General features: G+C 36.5%; 1 pseudogene; it reads left to right on the top strand.

Moving 5' to 3' along the window:
• Positions 1-711: 711 nt before the first annotated feature.
• Positions 712-4,488, top strand: LOC102745739 (DNA ligase 3-like; annotated as a pseudogene).
• Positions 4,489-19,768: the final 15,280 nt, after the last annotated feature.

Genomic DNA, 19,768 nt, shown 5'->3' with positions numbered 1-19,768 from the left:
TCCGAGTCCACCCCCTCAGCCCATCCATGGACTCATTTTAATTCTCACAATCATCCCATGAGTTGTACCACTCTGGCTTTCAAGATCCTCTTCCCACCAACCCTCCACGCACTCAGCTGAAAAGAACTGCGCCTTTCCCAAGAGCAGCATCATTGGTCTGACATAAGACAATTCAGCCATTGGTCAGAAATAGATCTGCTTTGGGCACCTGGGTGGCTCAGTCATTAAGCATCTGCCTTCGGCTCAGGTCATAATCCCAGGGTCCTGGGATCGAGTCCCACATCGGACTCCCTGCTCGGCAGGAAGCCTGCTTCTCCCTCTCCCACTCCCTCTGCTTGTGTTCCTGCTCTCGCTATCTCTCTCTCTGTCAAATAAATAAATAAAATCTTTTTTTTTAAAAAAAAAGAAATAGATCAGCTTCATGAGTACTACCTCCTCCAGAAAAAAAAGCCTGTTCTGTCATTCAGGAAGGTAATCTTTTCTTTACTTTTCTTTTCTTTTTTTTTTAAAGATTTTATTTATTTATTTGACAGAGAGAGACACAGTGAGAGAGGGAACACAAGCAGGGGGAGTGGAGAGTGAGAAGCAGGCTTCCAGCTGAGCAGGGAGCCCGATAACGGGGCTTGATCCCAGGACCCTGGGATCATGACCTAAGCTGAAGACAGATGCTTAATGACTGAGCCACCCAGGCGCCCCTCAGGAAGGTAATCTAAGACCACATGTCACCTGCCTTGTTTTCGTTCCAGGATCACATGTGGAACTCTGCAGTGGCCCCTGTGAGATGGCTGAAGAATGGTTCTGTGTGGACTATGCCAAGCATGGCATGGCCGGTTGTAAAAAAAATGCAAGAAAAAGATTGTGAAGAGTGTATCCAGATCAGCAAAGTAGTGCCCATCCCTTCTCAGAGTCCAGGGATGATGGGAGAGTGGTATCATATTAAATGCATGTTGGTACAGCCACTTTGGAAAACAGTGTGGAGATTCCTCAAAAAATTAAAAATAGAGCTACCTTATGACCCAGCAATTGCACTACTGGGTATTTACCCCAAAGACACAGATGTAGTGAAAAGAAGGGCCATATGCACCCCAATGTTCATAGCAGCAACGTCCGCAATAGCCAAACTATGGAAAGAGCTGAGACGCCCTTCAACAGATGAATGGATAAAGAAGATGTGGTCCATATATACAATGGAATATTACTCAGCCATCAGAAAAGATGAATACCCAACTTCTTCATCAACATGGATGGGACTGGAGGAGATTATGCTAAGTGAAATAAGTTAAGCAGAGAAAGACAATTATCTTATGGTTTCACTTATTTGTGGAAATTAAGGAATAGCATGGAGGACATTAGGAGAAGGAAGGGGAAAATGAAGGGGGGGAAAAAAGAGGGGGAGACGAACCATGAGAGACTATGGACTCTGGGAAACAAACTGAGGGTTTCAGGGGGGGGGATGGGTTAGCCCAGTGATGGGTATTAAGGAGGGCATGTACTGCATGAAGCACTGGGTGTTATTCGAAAACAGTGAATCATGGAACACTACATCAAAAACTAATGATGTATTATATGGTGACTAACATAATAAAATAAAATAAATTTTTAAAAAATAAATGCATGTTTGAGAAACTGGGGTGGGCCTGGGCCACCACAAAAAATATTGAGGACCACACAAAGCTGAAGGTGGGAAGAGCTGGAAGATAATGAGAAGGAACAGATAAGCCAGCACATTGCAGATCTGTCTTCCAAGGCAACAAGCACACCAAAGAAGAAAGCTATTGTCCAGGCAAAGCTAACAGCCACTGGCCAGGTGACATCTCCAGTGAAAGATGTCTCATTTGTCACCAACACCAATCCCCAGAAATTTTCTGACTTTTTAGTCAAGCCCAACTCTGAGGAAGCCTGCTCAAGCCCTACCCCTAAGGCAAGTCTGTCCTCAGCAAATGTGACCCCAAGCACAAGGATTGTCTGCTATGTGAGTTTTGGAAGTTTTGTGCCATGGTGGCTGAAAATCCTCGCTATAACATGAAGACCCAGATGATCCAGGACTTCCTTTGGAAAGGTTCAGCAGGAGATAGTTTCCACAGTGATGTGTACCTAACAGTGAAGCTGCTGCTGCCAGCTACTATTAAAAGTGTTTACAACTTGAATAATAAGTAGATTGTGAAGATTTTCAGCCACATTCTTAACTGCAACCCAAATGATATGGCATGAGACAGACCTAGAGCAGGGTGAAGTGTCAGAGACAATCAGAGTCTTCTTTGAGCAGAGCAAGTCTTTCCCCCCAACTGCCAAGAGCCTTCTTACTATTCAAAAGGTGGACGAATTCCTCTTTCAGCTCTACAAGCTCACCAAGGAGGATGAGCAGCAACAGGCCCTGCAGGACATCGCCTCCAGGTGTCCAGCCAATGATCTTAAGTGCATAATCAGGTTGGTCAAACATGATCTGAAGATGAACTTGGGTACAAAACATATGTTAGATGCCCTTGAACCCAATGTCTATGAAGACTTCAAAGCCTTGTGCAACCTGTAGGACCTAGTGGAGGAGGTCCTCTGCAAAGAGCAGGAGGTGGAGAAGTAGCCAGGTCAGAGATGAGCTCTGAGCACAGGCTTCACTGATGATGTCAGTATAGCCCATGCTGGCTGCAGTCTGCAAGTCCATCAAACATCAGATGAAGAAGTGTCCTAATGGCATGTTCTCTGAGATCAAGTATCATGGGGAGCGAGTCCAGGTGCATAAGAAGGGGGACCACTTCAGCCACTTCAGTCACAGACTCAAGCCTGTCCTGCTCCCCAAGGTGGCCCACTTTAAGGACTATATCCCCCAGCCTTTCTGTGGGAGCCACGGCATGATACTGGACTCTGAGGTGTTCCTGAATGACACTAGACAGCCAAACCACTGCCCTTTGGGACTTGGGGAGTGCACCAGAAAGCTGCCTTCCAGGATGTTAATGTCTGCCTCTTCGTTTTTGATTATATCTACTTTAATGTCAGCTTGATGGACAGGCCTGTGTGAGCAGCGGAAGTTTCTTCATAACATGGTTGAAATTCCCAACCAGATCATGTTCTCAGAAATGGAGCAAGTCACTAAAGCTTTAGACTTGGCTGACATGATAAACTTGATGATCTGAGAAGAGTTGGAAGGGCTAGAGCTGAAGGATGTGAAGGATACATATGAGCCTGGAAAGCAGCACTGGCTAAAAGTGAAGGAAGACTATTTGAATGAGTGAGCCATGGGTAACACAGCTGACCCAAGGGCTTTGGGGCCTTCTATGGGCATGGGAGCAAAGGTGCCATGATGTCCATCTTCCTCATGGGCCGCTATGACCCAAGCAGCCAGAAGTGATGCACAGTCATCAAGTGTGCATGAGGCCATGATGACATGATGCTTGCCCACCTGCAGAAGGAACTGGATGTGGTGAAGATCCACAAGGATCCCAGCAAGATACCTAACTGGCTGAAAATCTACAAGATCTGCTATCCTGACTTCATTATTGTCCCAGACTCAAAAAAAGCTGCCACATGGAAGACACAGGGGCTGAGTCCTCCAAATCTGAGGCTCACAGAGCTGATGGCATCTCCATCTGATTCCCTCATGGTACCCAGATCCTTGACGATAAGGATTGGAAATCCGCCACTAACTTGCCCCAACTCAAGGAACTATACCAGCTGTCAAGGAGAGGGTGGAATTCACTGTGGCAACTGGAAAGGAGGGGAATTCCACTACAGGGGGTAGCAGTGGAGAGAATAAGGTATTTCAGGGGCTGCTGGGTCTTGCAAGGCTCCCCAAAGCAGCCCTCCACAGCGCCAAGAAGGCAGGAGGGAGGCTGAGTAGCCTCAACAGCAAAGGCGGCAACAAGCTGACAGCAAAACCTTCCCCTGTGAAAACGGGAGAAAAGCAGAAGGCTCCCGATGACACCCTGTGCCAAGCAAAGGTGCTGCTGGACATCTTCACCATGGTGCAGCTCTACTTGCTACCCTCCACACCAGACTTCAGCTGCTCCTTTGTGGCATTCGATGGGAACCTGGTGCAGGAATCTGACATTGCCTCAGCCACATATGTACTGGGTTGCAGGGACAAGAACCCTGATGCTCAACAGGTCTCCCCAGAGTGGATTTGGGCATGTATCTGGAAGCAGAGGCTGGTAGCTCCCTGCTAGGACTGTGGCCCTCCCTCTTCTTCACAGGGTTAGGGATGGGAGGGGGGGGCGGTGGCCTCTCTTCAAGCAGTGCATCTTCCAGAACCTACCAACTGTGCTTCATCTCTTCCCAACCAGGAGTTAGTTACTGTGGGTGCCGTCAGTGAAGTCAGTTTCTTCTGCTGGTTTACATAGATCTTTCAGATCTGGGTGTTGGCTGGGTTGTTTTCTTCTAAAAGAAGCTTTTTTTTTCTATAAATAAAATATCTTACAGTTTAAAAAAATCAAATGACTGTATATGTTAGAGTCTATTTTGGATTCTCTATGCTGTTCCAATGACCTAATATTCATTTATGCTAATGTCATGATGTCTAGATAACTATAGTAGTCCCTTCAGTCTTGAATAAAATACTGTAACTTTTTCATATTTGCTCATAATTTTCAAAATTGTTCTGGATATTAGAAGTCTTTGATTTTCCATATAGCTTTTAGAATCAGCTTATCAATTTTTACAGAATAAAACAATTTCTAGGATTTTTCATGGACTCAATAGATAGAGTTGGAAAGAACTGACATCTTAATATTGAGTATTCCAAACCATGATCATGGTATGTCTCTCCATTTATTTAAGTCACTTTATTTTCAGCAATATTTTATAAATTTCAGTTTATAGGTTTTGCACATAGCTTGTTAAAGTAGTCTTTATTTCATATACTTATAATATTTTAAGTGGTATTTTTTCAATTTCAATTTACAATTGTTTGTTGCTACTGTACATAATCGTTTTTGGTCTGATAAACTTTTATCCTACAACTTTACTAATTCTAGAAGCTTTTGGATCCATTACTTAGACTTTTCTATGTGGAGGACTATGTTGTCTGCAAGTAACAATAGTTTTAATCTCCCTCTAAAATCTGGGTGTATTTTATTTTTATTGTACTGCTTATTTTACTTTATCAATTTAATATTATATTTTTTTGTCTTATTGTATTGGCTCCAACCTCCAGAACAATGTTCAATGGAAGTGATGAGAGCAGTCATCTTCGCTGTCCCTGATATTGGGGGAACACATTCAACTTTCACCATTAATATGATGCTAGTTGTAAATTTTACATGTATGCTTTTTTATCTGGTGGAAGAAGTTTCCTTTTGTTTCCTGTTTGCAGTGAGTTTTTTTTTTAATCAAAAATGAATGTTTAATTTTATTAAATGATTTACCTGCATCTATTAAACTGCTCATATGATTTTCCTTTTTTCATAGTTTAATATGGTGAATAATATACTGGTTGATTTTAGAGTGCCAAGACAACTAAGTTATACTTAGCCAAGATATATTAGCTTGTATATTTTGTGGATTATATTTGCTAAAATTTTGTTAATACTTTGTGTTGATGGCCATGAGGGATATTAATATATAGTTCATATTGTCAAATTTATAAACATATGTTTATTATATTTAGTTATTATCTTTTCAGTGTTTATGGGATTTGTATTAGCTCTCTCATTCTTTTAATTTAATTTTATTTAAAGTTAAGTTAGTTAACATATAGTGTACTATTAGTTTCAGGGGTAGAATTTAGCTCTCTCATTCTTGATACTGGTTTATTATTTTTCCTCTATCTTTTCTAATCCATTTATTTAGATGATTATCAATTTAATTGATCTTCTCCAAGAAACCACTTTGGTTTCCTCAGTGTTTACTGTTTTGTTTGATTGGTATTTCATTAGTTTCTGCTTTTATTTAATTATATACTTCATAATGATTACATTTGGTTTAATTGTCTAGTTTCTTAAGATGGAAGCATAAATCATTGATTATAGATTTACTGACCCTTAATTTTCAATATTATAAAATTCCCTTTAAGCCCTTCTTCAGCTGCATCTCCAAATATTTCTACGCTGTGTTGTCACTATCCATAATTTAAAAATATTTTCTAATTTCCTTTGTGATATTTTTTTGACCTGCAGATTACGTAGTAGTATGTTGACTGGATTCTAAATACTGGAGGATTTTCTAGACATCTTTCTCTTATTGATTTCTAACTTAATTCCATTGTGGTCAGAGTAAATAATTCATTTTATCTGAAATTTAAAGAATTTATTGGTATTTGTTTTATGGCCTAGAATATGGTGTATCCTATTAATTGTTTTGTGTACATTTAAAAAGAATGTTGTTGGGTGACTGCTTTATAAATGTAAATCACGTCAAAATACTTAATTGCACTGCTCATGTCTTCTATACCTTACTAATTTTCTTTCTATTATTCTATCAGTTAGTGGGGCATGCTGGACTTTCGTACTATTGTCAGACATTTTCATTTTACTTATGTTAAAAACCCACAACATATTTTTATTATTTTTCTTTAAAATGTTAATAATTTTTTTTATAAAGTTTTTTTTTTAAATATTTTATTTATTTGACAGAGAGAGACACAGCAAGAGAGGGAACACAAGCAGGGGGAGTGGGAGAGGGAGAAGCAGGCTTCCCACGGAGCAGGGAGCCCGATGTGGGACTCGATCCCAGGACCGTGGGATCATGACCTGAGCCGAAGGCAGACGCTTAACGACTGAGCCACCCAGGCGCCCTAAAATGTTAATAATTTTTAAAGAAATTTACAAAATAAGAAAAATATATTTACCAACACATTTTCCATTTCTCATGCTTTTCATTCTTTAAGTACATCCAAATTTGCATCAGTCATTTTTCTTCTCACTAAGGGATTCTCTTTAACATTTCTTATAGTCATAATGGTGAGTAGTATAGTGGTAGTCTACTGGCGATTATATGCTAAGTTTTTCTATATCTTAAAATTATTTCACCTTTGTTTATGAAAGATAATTTTACTTGGTTAGAGTGTTCCACTCTTCTCTGATTTACATTGTTTCTGAGAAGAAATGTGCCATCATTCTTTTTTTTTTTCCCTTTAGGGTAAAATAGGACTTTTTCCCACGTCTGGTTTTGAAGATTTTCTCAGTAATCACTTTGTTTTAATGCAACTGTGTTATAATGCACCTTGGTATAGATTTCTTCTGATGGAAGTCTATTGGGTTTCTTGGATCTATGGCTTTAGAGTTTTATCAAAATTGGAAAATATTGGTCAGTATTTCTTTAAATATCTTCATCTTTCCTACCCTTTTATCTTTCTGGGACTCCAATTACACATATTAGAATGTTTGGTGTTTTCTCACTGCCACACTGATCCTTCTTAAAAAAATCTTTTTTCTCTCTGTATTTCATTTTGGATAGTTTCTATTGCATTTCTTCAGGATTATTATTTTTTTCTTCTACTATGTCTATTCTACCATTAAACCCATCTTATGTATTTTTCATCTTATACAAGACTAAATTATCTCTGGAAGCTTGATTTGGGCCATTTTGTGTCTTCCATTTCTCTCTTTTTTAAAAATTTAAATTCAATTTAGTTAAGATACAGTGTATTATTAGTTTCAGGGGTAGAACCTAGTGATTCATCAGTTGCTTAAAACACCCAGTGCTCATAACATCAAGTGCCCTCCTTAATGCCCAGCACTCAATTACCCCATCCCTCCAACCCACTTCCCTTCCAGCAACCCTCATTTGTTCCTTATAGTTAAGAGTCTGTTATGGTTTGCCTCCCTCTCTGTTTTTATCTTACGTTATTTTTTCTTCCCTTCCCCCATGTTCATCTGTTTTGTTTCTTTAATTCCACATATGAGTGAAATCATATGGTATTTGTCTTTCTCTGACTGACTTATTTCACTTAGTATAACACTCTCTAGTTCCATCCATGTCGTTACAAATGGTAAGATTTCTTTTTTGATAGCTTAGTAATATTCCATTGTATATGCATATATGACATCTTCTTTATCCATTCATTTAGTCAATTCCATATTTCTCTTTAACAACCTCATGCTTTCCTCTTTATATTGAGCATATGGTAAATATTTATAACACATATTTAATATTCTTATCTTCTAATTCTCCCATATTTATTATTTCTGTTTCTATTTCTATTGATTACTTTTTATCCTCATTATTGTTTTTATTTTTCTGCTCTTTTTTCATGCCTGGTAATTTTGTTGTTGTTGTTGTTAAAGATTTTATTTGTTTGACAGAGAGAGAGACAGCAAGAGAGGGAACACAAGCAGGGGGAGAGGGAGAAGCAGGCTTCCCGCTGAGCAGGGAGCCCAGTGCAGGGCTCAATCCCAGGACCCCGGGATCATGACCCGAGCGGAAGGCAGACGCTTAACGACTGAGCCACCCAGGTGCCCCCATGCCTGGTAATTTTTGATTCGATGCCAGACTTTGTCAAGTTTATAATTTGAATATCGATTTTTTTTCATTTCTTTAAATACTTTTGGGCATTTTTTTATTATGCAGTTAGTTGGAAACAATTTGGTCCTTTCAAATCTTGTTTTTAGGATTTGTTAGGTAAATCCAGACAGCTTTTGTACCAGGGCTCTGACTGATCAGAACAATTATTCCTGGCCCTGTGTGAGGATTGTTCCACATGATCCTTTCTAATGGGATTTCCCCCCAACTTTGTTAGTTTCCTCACCCACATGCACCAATTAGTACTCATTGAAGACTCTGGGAGAATCCTTTGCAAATCTCTGGAGCTCTCTTTCCCTATGCAATTGTCTTTTCTCTAGTATTCTTCCCTATGAATTTTAGCACTTTGGCCTCCCAACATCTGAATTCTGTCTTATAAATCACTGGACCTAATTTGACTTCCCTCTCCCTATGCTTCATCCTGGAAATTATCATTATGAAATTGGAGGTAATTATACAGCTCACCTTATTTGATTCTCTTTTCTCAGATCTAACTATTTTATGCGTTGCCTCTTATCCAATGTTTGAAAATCATTGTCTCATATATTTTGTTCAGTTTTGTAATTATTTAAGGTAAGAGGTCAGATCCAGATTCACTTTTCCTGACCTAAAGCAGAAGTCTTAAACTTCGTTATTCTTTTTATAATTATTTGCTAACAAATGGATTTAAGGCTATATGTATCTTCTAAACTGAAGCTTCATCCTGAAAGTCTGATGATCACTTCTAAATATTTTGTTATTTTCATTAGGATTTCCTATTTGATTCATAAACTATGTAAAAGTATGTCTTTAGACTCCAAATTTATCAGATTTTATAGACCAACTTAGATTGCTATTTCTAATCATAATGCATATTTCTAAGGAATTTGGACTGATATTGATATTGTTTATTTTGTATTTATTAAAAGCTCCTTTTGATAAATGGATATTGTTTATTTTGCATTTATTAAATACATTATATTGTTTACACTGTATTTATTTATTTATTTATTTATTTATTTATTTATTTATTTATTTATTTTAAGATTTTATTTATTCATTTGAGACACAGAGATACAGAGAGAGAGCGAGCATGAGCAGGGTGGGAGGCAGAGGGAGAGGGAGAAGCAGGCTCCCCGCTAAGCCAGGAGCCCGACGTGGGGCTTGATCCCAGGACCCTGAAATCATGACCTGAGCCGAAGGCAGACACTTAACCATCTGAGCCACCCAGACGCCCCTACTCTGTATTTATTAAGTTCCTTTATGGCCTAATATGTGGTCAGTTTTATATGTGCTTAAAAATAATGCTTATTCTCTATTTTTGAGATGCAGTTTTTATAAAAATCAATTGTATTAAGCTTACTCATTGTGTTGTTCAATTTTTCTGCATCTTCAGTAAGTTTCTTCTTGCATGACTCACCAGATTCTGAGATGCAATTGTTAAAAGTTTACACGAAACTTTTTGTTTAGATAAAAAATTTGTCAATCTCTCTTTGAAATTCTTTGCTTTTTTGCTTCATATATTTCAAGCCTATATTGTTAGAGGTATGAAGTTCAATATTGTTATATATTCTGAGAAATTATTCTAGTTTCCACTAAGCATAATTATTTTCGCCTGCATTTATGGCTTCCTAATGTTAATATACCTATATATCTTTTTAAATATAGTATTTTACAACTAAACTAAAATTTAAAAATTAAGAAATGGCCATAATATTCTATTTTGGTTTAGTTTTATTGTGTGGTCAGAAAGAAAGTATGAATCTGTACATAGGTTTATAATAAAATGCACATGAGAATAAAATGAAATTATAGTTATTAAAGTGTTTTTATAAAAATACCTTACCAATACTAGATATCATCATTCTGAATGTTACTCTTCTTTAGTCCTCAAAAATACAAAATCTATCCTCTGGTGGTAATTACAAAAGAATGGTAGCAAGTGCAGTAATTAATTGATCTGCTAAAAAAAATTTTTTTTAACTCATTCCAAAAACCAAAAAAGTCCTACAGCAACTGCATAAATTAATGGATTAAGCCATTAAGGGTTAAAGAGGACGGACTAACTAGAGAGTCTCATTTTCTTAATGGACATCTCTTTGATTTTTGTGAGGGACTATTTAGCTAGCGATTTTTCTCATTATTAATGACTAATGATTACTGTCATTGTTAATCATCTGCTCATATATGTCTTAGTCAGTCCAGGCTGCTATAACAAGTACCACACACTCGGTGCCCTAAACAACAGAAATTTGTTTCTCACAGTTCTAGAGGCTGGGAAATCTCAGATCAGGATGCCAGCATGGTGGGGTTCTTGGTGAAGGCCGTCTTCCTGATTTGTAAATGGTTGCCTTTTCCTTGTATTCTTATGGCAGAGAGCAAAGAGAGGAAGCAAGCTCCTTGTGTCTCTCCTTATAAGCCACTAATGCCATCATGAGGGCTCCCCTTTCATGACCTAGTTACCTCCTGAAGACCCCATCTCTGAACACCATCACAGTGGAGATTAGGATTTCAAACATATGAATCTTGTGAGGACACAAATAGTCCATAGCAACATATTTTGGCTATTTTTATTAGTGTATTCATCCATTTTGTTACTAATTATTAAAATCTTTCATTTATGTAGTAATTGTAGTAATTATTAAACATTACACAAATTTGATCATTTTAAATTTTGTGTTTTAATATTGATAATAACTTGATAGTATGTATCAATTTTCATTGTTATTTATGGAAAATATCGATCTGAATTCCAGCTTTCCTTTTCGTCTAGGCATTTTGTGGTTGGTTCTTTTTTTTAACTATTTAATCATCTAGAATGCATCATTCCCCCAAATATAACTTACTTTCTATATTGGCTTCATGTGAACTGTGTCATAATCTGTATATAAATGTGGTTCGATCTACCCTTATGCTTTCTACTTGGTACAATTAATCAGTCAGTTCTTACTCCATACCAAACTATTTTAATGACTTTGGCATTCTAATGCATTTTATTATTAACCAGTACAAACCACTTCTCATTATTCTTTTATTTTCAGAATTTGTGGGATGTTAGAATCATTAATTTTCCAAGATGACCTTTAGAAACATCTTTAAAACTTTTCAAAAACATTCATTGATATTTTGACTGGAATTATATCATATTATAAATTGTGCTATCTGGAGAATTAATATTTTTAGTATTAAGTAAGTCTTGGTATTTGTTTCATATATTCATTATATTTAGTGGGGTTATTTTGCACTTACCTTACATTTCTTATTAGGATTATTGTACATATTTTATACTTATTACTGCTTATTAGTAAGATGACCATATAATTTATTATTCAAACCAGTAGACTTTAATAATGAAAGGGAACACTATAATAATAACAGGCATAAACAGGATCTCATAGTTATAGTTAGTTACACACAGTTAATCACATAGTTAATGTGATTTTTTGAAATTTTATTTTCTAATAGTTAATGTCACTAAATAGCAATGGTGTCTATGTACGTATATATTTTTTAAACAAGCCAACCTTTCTACCACTATTTCAAATGTAATCATTTATACTTTCTCTTATTTTTTCAGATTATCAAATATGTCACTTACAGGGCGCCTGGGTGGCTCAGTCGTTAAGCGTCTGCCTTCGGCTCAGGTCATGATCCCAGGGTCCTGGGATCGAGTCCCACATCGGGCTCCCTGCTCGGCGGGAAGCCTGCTTCTCCCTCTCCCACTCCCGCTGCTTGTGTTCCTGCTCTCGCTGTCTCTATCTCTGTCAAATAAATAAATAAAATCTTAAAAAAAAAAAAGTATGTCACTTACATATAATGATAATTTTGACATCACATAAGTATATGCCTAATCTATTTTTCTTAACTTATTGCATCATATAGAGCTTCCAGAAAAATATTAAATACTAGCAGTGAGGGAGTGTATTTTTTTTTCTTTGATTCCTTACTGGGACCACAACTAGCACCATACCATTTTGATGTAATGGTAGTTATTTCATGTGTGTGGGGGGTCCTTCCTAATTTTTTTTTTGTAAATTATACTAATTGAAGTATAACAAGCATAAAACACAATATATAAAGTCATATTATATAGCTCAATGAAATTTCACATCTGTGTAATCAGTACCAAACCAAGATAGATAATATTTCCAACCCTCTAGAAGTATCTTCTACTTCTACCCAGAGAACTACTATATTCCCACACAAAACAAATATTGTGATATATAATATCATATATCAAGTTTCCTGCTTTTGAAATAGATACACGCATATGCACACTATTCCCCACAGTATGTTTTCTTTTGTGTCTTTCTTCTTTATCACTCAATATTGAGTTTATCTAAATTTATATATCTACAGTAATAGTTTTTGGACTGTCATTGATAATTATAATTATCTATTATATGAATATACCTCTGCTTATTTATTCATCTTATTCCTTTTATGCCATTGAGGTTGTTTCCAATTTGGGTTTATTACCAATATCGCTGTGAAGTTCTTGTATACATCTTTTGGTGGGCATACACATTTCTGTTTTGAATATGCTTAGGAATTCAATTACTGTGTCATACTGTGTCATAGGGTATACATATGTTCAGCTTTAGGAGATGTTACCAGTTTTCCAAAGTAGTTGTATCAATTAACACTCACAAGGAATATGAGTGTACCAGCTATTCTATATTCTTACCTTCACTTGTTTTAATTTGTTAATTTTCTTTTTAATTTTAGTAATCCAGGCTAAGTGTGTTGAAGTACATCATTGTAAATTTTAATTTACAGTACCCAGTTGAGAGGTGAGGTTGAACATCTTTTCATATATTAATTTACCATTTGGAAATCACCTTTTATAAAGTGCCTATTTAAGATATTTATCCATTTTTTGATCCATTTAAATTTTTTTCACATAGGTTTGCCTGGGTTCTTTTTTGGATGTGTGTTGTTTAATCATATACTTATAGCAAATATCTTCCATTATATAGCTTGCTTTATAATTTCTTAAGGTATTTTGGTGTGTTTTGATAAAATTATCTTAATTTTAATAGCCCAATTAATCAAATTGTTTTTTTTATGATTAGTGATTTTTGCCTCTCTCAGCTGATGAAGATACATACTCTCCTGTTCTTTTTTCTCTTAAGCACTTTAATTTTTAGCCTCTATATTCAGCTCTTCATATTCCATCTGGAATTGAATATTTTATATGGTATGAGTATGGATGTCAAGATTCATTTTTTCTATATGGATATCTAATTAGTTCAACAACATTTTTGAAAAGATATACTTTCACAAACTCATTATAATGCCAATTTTGTCATCATAAGTCAAGTGCTCATATATGTGTGGGTTGATTTCTAGACCCTTTATTCTGTTTCAGTGGTCTGTTTATCTATTCTTACACCAATACTATAATCATTTAATTATTATAGCTGTAAAATAGGTTTTAATATCTGACTATACATCTGTCAGCTTAGTTTTTCATGATTGTCTTGAGTATTCTTGTCCTTTATCATTTCTATATGTGGTAAATATGTGAGGTCCGGCTGGGATCCCCTTTTAGTGGAGGGGAAAGTCTTTCCTGGAGAAAAGTCTTTACTTTTCACTCCCCTTTGGGGATTGCCTTAAGTGGAGAGACAAAACTCACCCAAGGCCATGCCCCTTACCTAAGTGTAGCCCACATCTAACAACTGACCATTGTGAGGGCATACATGTCTGACTCTTGCTCAAACTGAGAAAATACTGAAGAGTCATCTCAGTTTCAAAGATCCTCATAGTACTACTTGAGTTCTCCATCGAGACTACATTTTAGTTCATTTTCTCCTTTTGTCTAATTCTGCATCCAGCCCTTCCATTCCTCAGGTGTTACGCCCAAAATATTCCTAAGAAATCTGCTGCATACTAATCTCCATCACAGTATGTGCTTCCTTAAAAACACAGTCTGACAATTGGTGCCAGGAGTGGCCCAAGAGAGTAAACTCTGGAATGGGATTTTGGATGTGGATTGCCTACCTATCACCCTGCTGGTAACGAGAAACCATTAACTCCTTGAGGTAGAATACTGAGCCCCATAACAAGATAGCAGAGCAATTGTTAAAACACTTATATATCATGAACTGGGATGGTATGCTGATGGAGTGAATTCACTAATGGTATAACATATCAGGTATTTAAGAAATATGTGGGACACAGTAACTATAAGAACTGTGGAATTAAGTGACTGTAGCTAAGTTCAAATGAAGAGAATGAAAAGCTGAGTGATTAATCACAGCTAAAAGCTAAGTGAGACAGTAAAAGCGCCTCCTTGGTAGTAAAAGAACAACAAAAACAGCAGGATGGCTGAGAAAGAGATGAGAACATATCCAGAATTTAATCATAAGAGTAGTAGAGCCCAAGGGTTGAACTATTATCCTAAGCAGGTCTACCATTTACCCAAGCAATACAAATTGTGCTGGTAAAGAGGACACCAAGATCACTAACATATTCAGTTTTGGCTCTCTATAAACCATAACTGATGACTGGAGTTGCAATTACAATATGGGCTTACTGATGTCAAGAGGGAAACCTGAATGGGAAGAAATCAGAGAGGGAGACAAACCATGAGAGACTCTGGACTCTGGGAAACAAACTGAGGATTACAAAAGGGGGGGTGTGGGGGGACGGGGTAACTGGGTGATGGGTATTAAGGAGGGCAGGTGCTGTGATGAGCATTGGGTGTTATATGCAACTAATGAATTGCTGAACACTACATCAAAAACTAATGTACTATACACTGGCTAACTGAACATAATAAAAAAATTTAAAAAATAAAAAAGAGTGATTATAGGACCCCAAAACAACTGAGGTCAGGTGGTAGGGTTTAATCATCAGAAACCAGGTGTATATATTTTTCATGAGGTTGGAGGGACAGCCAACTGGCCTGAACCACAGAGAATTATGGAAATTTTTTAAATAGAATGTAACATTCCTAGGAGCAAAATAGATAGGCAGCCAAGGGAACTACTCATCCTATATAATCAAAGAAATCAAGGGAGGCTGAGAGCAGTCACCTAAATAACATTTTTTTGACTCCTTGTCCAGTTTTTGGATGTAAGCCAGTTTTCAGACCCAGGATACACTGACTAAAGGAGAAGCCAGATGCCAAGGAAAAAAAATATATGTGTTTTTCCTTTGGAAAAATATATGGTAATTATTCCCCCCATCTTTCTCCAAAGGGACTTATAGCCATTTAGTTAGGTAAACAATATCAAAACCCTTGAGGTGAGAGGGAAATGGCAGAAATTAATGTTTAAATTTGAAACCTAGAATGAAGAAAGTGTGTTTCTCTAATATCTGCATTTATTTTTTTTAAAGATTTTATTAATTTATTTGTCAGAGAGAGAGAGCAAGTACAAGAAGGGGGAGCGGCAGGCAGAGGGAGAAGGCAGGCTCCCCACCGAGCAGGGAGCCCGATGTGGGGTTCGATCCCAGCACCCTGAGATCATGATCTGAGCCGAAGGCAGACGCTTAAACGACTGAGCCACCCAGGTGCCCCTAATCTCTACATTTAATTTATCAATTTGACTCCTGAAAAATCTAAATGGATCAGGGAAAATGACAGTGTATTACCACAAACTCAACTAAGTAGCTCAATGTGCAGCTGCTGTGCCCACTGTGGAATCTTTGCTACAAAAGATTAACATGGTTTCAGGTACATGATATGTAGCCATTGACCTGGTGAATGCATTATTTTATATTTCTATTTTTAAAAATGAAGATCAGAAATAGTTTGAATTCACTTGGAATAGACAAGAATATACATGTCATAAGATAGTCTAAAGAGCTCTGGACTGACGACATCATTCAGAACGCTATACTGGTTTATAATATCAATGATATCATGTGAGATTACAGCATCTAATCAGAGAGGATAATTGAGAGAAATTGCTAGTGCAATGGAGACATGATAAAACTTGTGAATGCCAAAGAGTAGGACATAACAAAGAATCAGGAACCAACCACATCCATAAATGTTTTTGGTGTCCAGTGGTATAGGGAATACTGGGCCATTTACTTCAAAGGAACAACAAATTACTGTATCCGGTACCTCCTACTACAGACGCTTAACCGACTGAACCACCCAAGTGCCCCTAATAGGGATAAGGGGGATAAGGAAGGGATAAACTTCGGGGGTCCTTCAGGCAACATATTCCATACCTGGGAATACTGCATCAACCTATTATACAGAGTGACCTGAAAATTTGTACGTTTCAGTGAGGCCTAGAGCAAAAAAGTGTTCTAAAGCAGGTTCAGGCTATGATGTGTGCAGCTCTGACTCTTGGATCATAAAAACCAGCACACCAAGCAGATTCTTGGTTTTGCTCTGTGATTACCATGTATCTCAGCCTATTTCTCCAAGGAACTGAGTTCTACCAATAACCTGAATAATCATGGAAGAGAATCCTGAGCTCCAGATGAGACCACAACCCTGGCCTACACCTTAATCTCAACCTGAAAGACCCTGAACAGAGAACTCTGCTATCTTGAGCCCAAACTTCTGACCTACAGAAACCAAGGGATAATAAATTTGTGCTTCTTGGCACTTAGCACTACCTGCTAAGTTTGTGGTAATTTCTTGCACAGCAATAGAAAACTAATATATCCACCATTAGTATTCTTGGGGGCTATCTTAGAACTCTTAGTAGAAAAAGATGCCTTGTGGAATCTGTGGCAACTTTGATGGTAAAACCACAACGTACACGTTTCAGTGCTCTGAAACAAGGCTGTGCCATGTGAAGTGGAGAAATACACACATTTGAAAAGATAGCTCGTGGTGTGCTACTGGGCCATGGTAGAGTTGAAATACATGACCATGGGGTAACATATTTGCTCATCATAAACCAGGTTCCATGAGACCCACCAAATCATAAGTTGGATAGGTCCATTGTAAAATAGAAGTGGTATGATTGTAAGTGAGCATGAGCAGGTTAGGAAGACACAGCAAGGTGCATGAATACATTACCTCAATCCCCATGCCATCCACCACTATTGGATCAGCATTCTCCCTCAGTTCATAGTTAGGTCACATATAGATGAATTGGTTTGGGATGACTGTGCAAGCCAAAAATAGATAGCAGCTACATTATAGTCCTACATAAGGGTAGCTTTGAAAGATATGAGTTAGGGGAAAGCTTCCCAATAGGGAGAACTTTGGGTAATGCACTTATTCATACACTTTGTGTGATAAGAATATAAATGGATTTATGCTCATTGGTATGTGGACATATGAGCATAAGCACAAAGTATAAATATTTTTATACACGCTTGTATACAAAATGAGCATGTTAATACTCAAAAAATATTCTACATAGACAAGGCACTAAATAAACAGGTAGACAAAATGATTTAACATTAATATGTTACATTCACTGATTAAATCTAATGGTCTATAGATTCTTTTAGATTCTGTTGGGATTTCTATATATATATTTCTTTGATTTCAATCTTTTAAAAAATATAGACAGGGCACATCCAGTTTTTTTTAAATTTCTTCTTGTATCACTTTTGCTAATTTTTGTTTTTCAAGATATTTGCCAACCTCATCTATATTGACAAGTGTAAAGTTATTCTTAAAATATAAATTTTAAAAGTACCTGTGACATCTGTAGTGATATCCCCTTTTTCATTTCAGAAACTGTTAATTTATGTCATCATTTTTATTTTTCTATATTCTTACTAGAGTTTACCAATTTTACTACTCTTTTTTAAAAAATATTTTTTACTTTGATTCTCTATATTTTATATTTATCATAAAATCACCTAATACTTATGTTTATTACTTCCTTCCTTCTATAATTTTTGAGTTTACATCAGTTCTCCTTTACCTACTTGAAATATATATTTAATTAATTTACTTTTCAGGTTTTTGTTTTTAATATATACATTTAAAGCTCTAAACTTCCTCTAAGTATAGTTTTAGCTGCATATCACAAATTTTTATGTTCTCTTTTGCATTTCTTTTACTATGGTGAGGTAGAAAATTCTCTCAGATAATTCCCCCACTTCCTTGCAAATGCTTCTCTTTTGCCTCCTACCTTGAAGGATAATTTTGTATAAAGGGATACTAAAAGAATCCTTTTAGGATAATTTTGCTATAAAATTCTAAGTTGGTACCCATTTAATTTTAAAATTTTGAGGTTGTCATCACACTGTCTTTTGGCTTTCACCCTATATGTTTAGATGTCAATTACTCATTTGGTTATTTTTCCTTTGAAGGTAATGACTCTTATTTTAATCAAGAGTTTAGGGATTGATTTAGCCATAATTTTTCAAAAGTTTTACTATTCTGTTCCTAGATGTATTTTTCCTTGTATATATTCTTTATTTCACCAAATGAAGAACAGATTTTGTATTTAACAATAAAATATGATATGACTATAGTAGAAAGATGGGAAGAAAAAAAGAGAATTGATTCCTCAGCTCTAATAAAAGAAAGCTAATAAATGTCTCAATTTTATAGTTTAAGAAACAGAATTACAAGTGTGTGTATAAAAATGTGTATTAAAATACCAAAAGAAACAGCCTCAAGAATTGAAAGTGACTGCCTCTGGGAAGGAGCCAATGAGATTGGGAGAATGGAGCAGAAGATTGCCGCCTTCTGTTATGAATGTTTTCACATTAATTGATTTTTACATAATATGCAGGTAATAAATTAATAGAAATAAAATTAATTGGAAGTAACATGAATTATATATTTAACTAATGTCAGTGATTATTCACAATATTACTTTACTCAAATTTTTAGTTATATACACTGAAATGTCTCAAGAAAATTTTTTTCGGGCGCCTGGGTGGCTCAGTTGGTTAAGCGACTGCCTTCGGCTCAGGTCATGATCCTGGAGTCCCAGGATCGAGTCCCACATCGGGCTCCCTGCTTGGCGGGGAGCCTGCTTCTCCCTCTGACCCTCCTCTCTCTCATGTGCTCTCTCATTCTCTCTCTCTCAAATAAATAAATCAAATCTAAAAAAAAAAAAAGAAAATTTTTTCTTTTTTTTTACTTTTTTATTGTTATGTTAATCACCATACATTACATCATTAGTTTTTGATGTAGTGTTCCATGATTCATTGTTTGTGCATAACACCCAGTGCTCCATGCAGAACATGCCCTCTTTAATACTCATCACCAGGCTAACCCATTCTCCCACCCCACTCCCCTCTAGAACTCTGTTTGTTTTTCAGAGTCCATCGTCTCTCATGGTTCGTCTCCCACTCCGATTTCCCCCCCTTCATTCTTCCCCTCCTACTATCTTCTTTTTTTTTTTCTTAACATATATTGCATTATTTGTTTCAGAGGTACAGATCTCTGATTCAA

The sequence above is a fragment of the Leptonychotes weddellii genome, chromosome 1, assembly GCF_054177405.1.
Source record: "Leptonychotes weddellii isolate Sample4059 chromosome 1, ASM5417740v2, whole genome shotgun sequence".
In the NCBI taxonomy this organism is placed as follows: Eukaryota; Metazoa; Chordata; class Mammalia; order Carnivora; family Phocidae; genus Leptonychotes; species Leptonychotes weddellii.
This window is presented reverse-complemented; position numbering and strand designations above follow the sequence as displayed.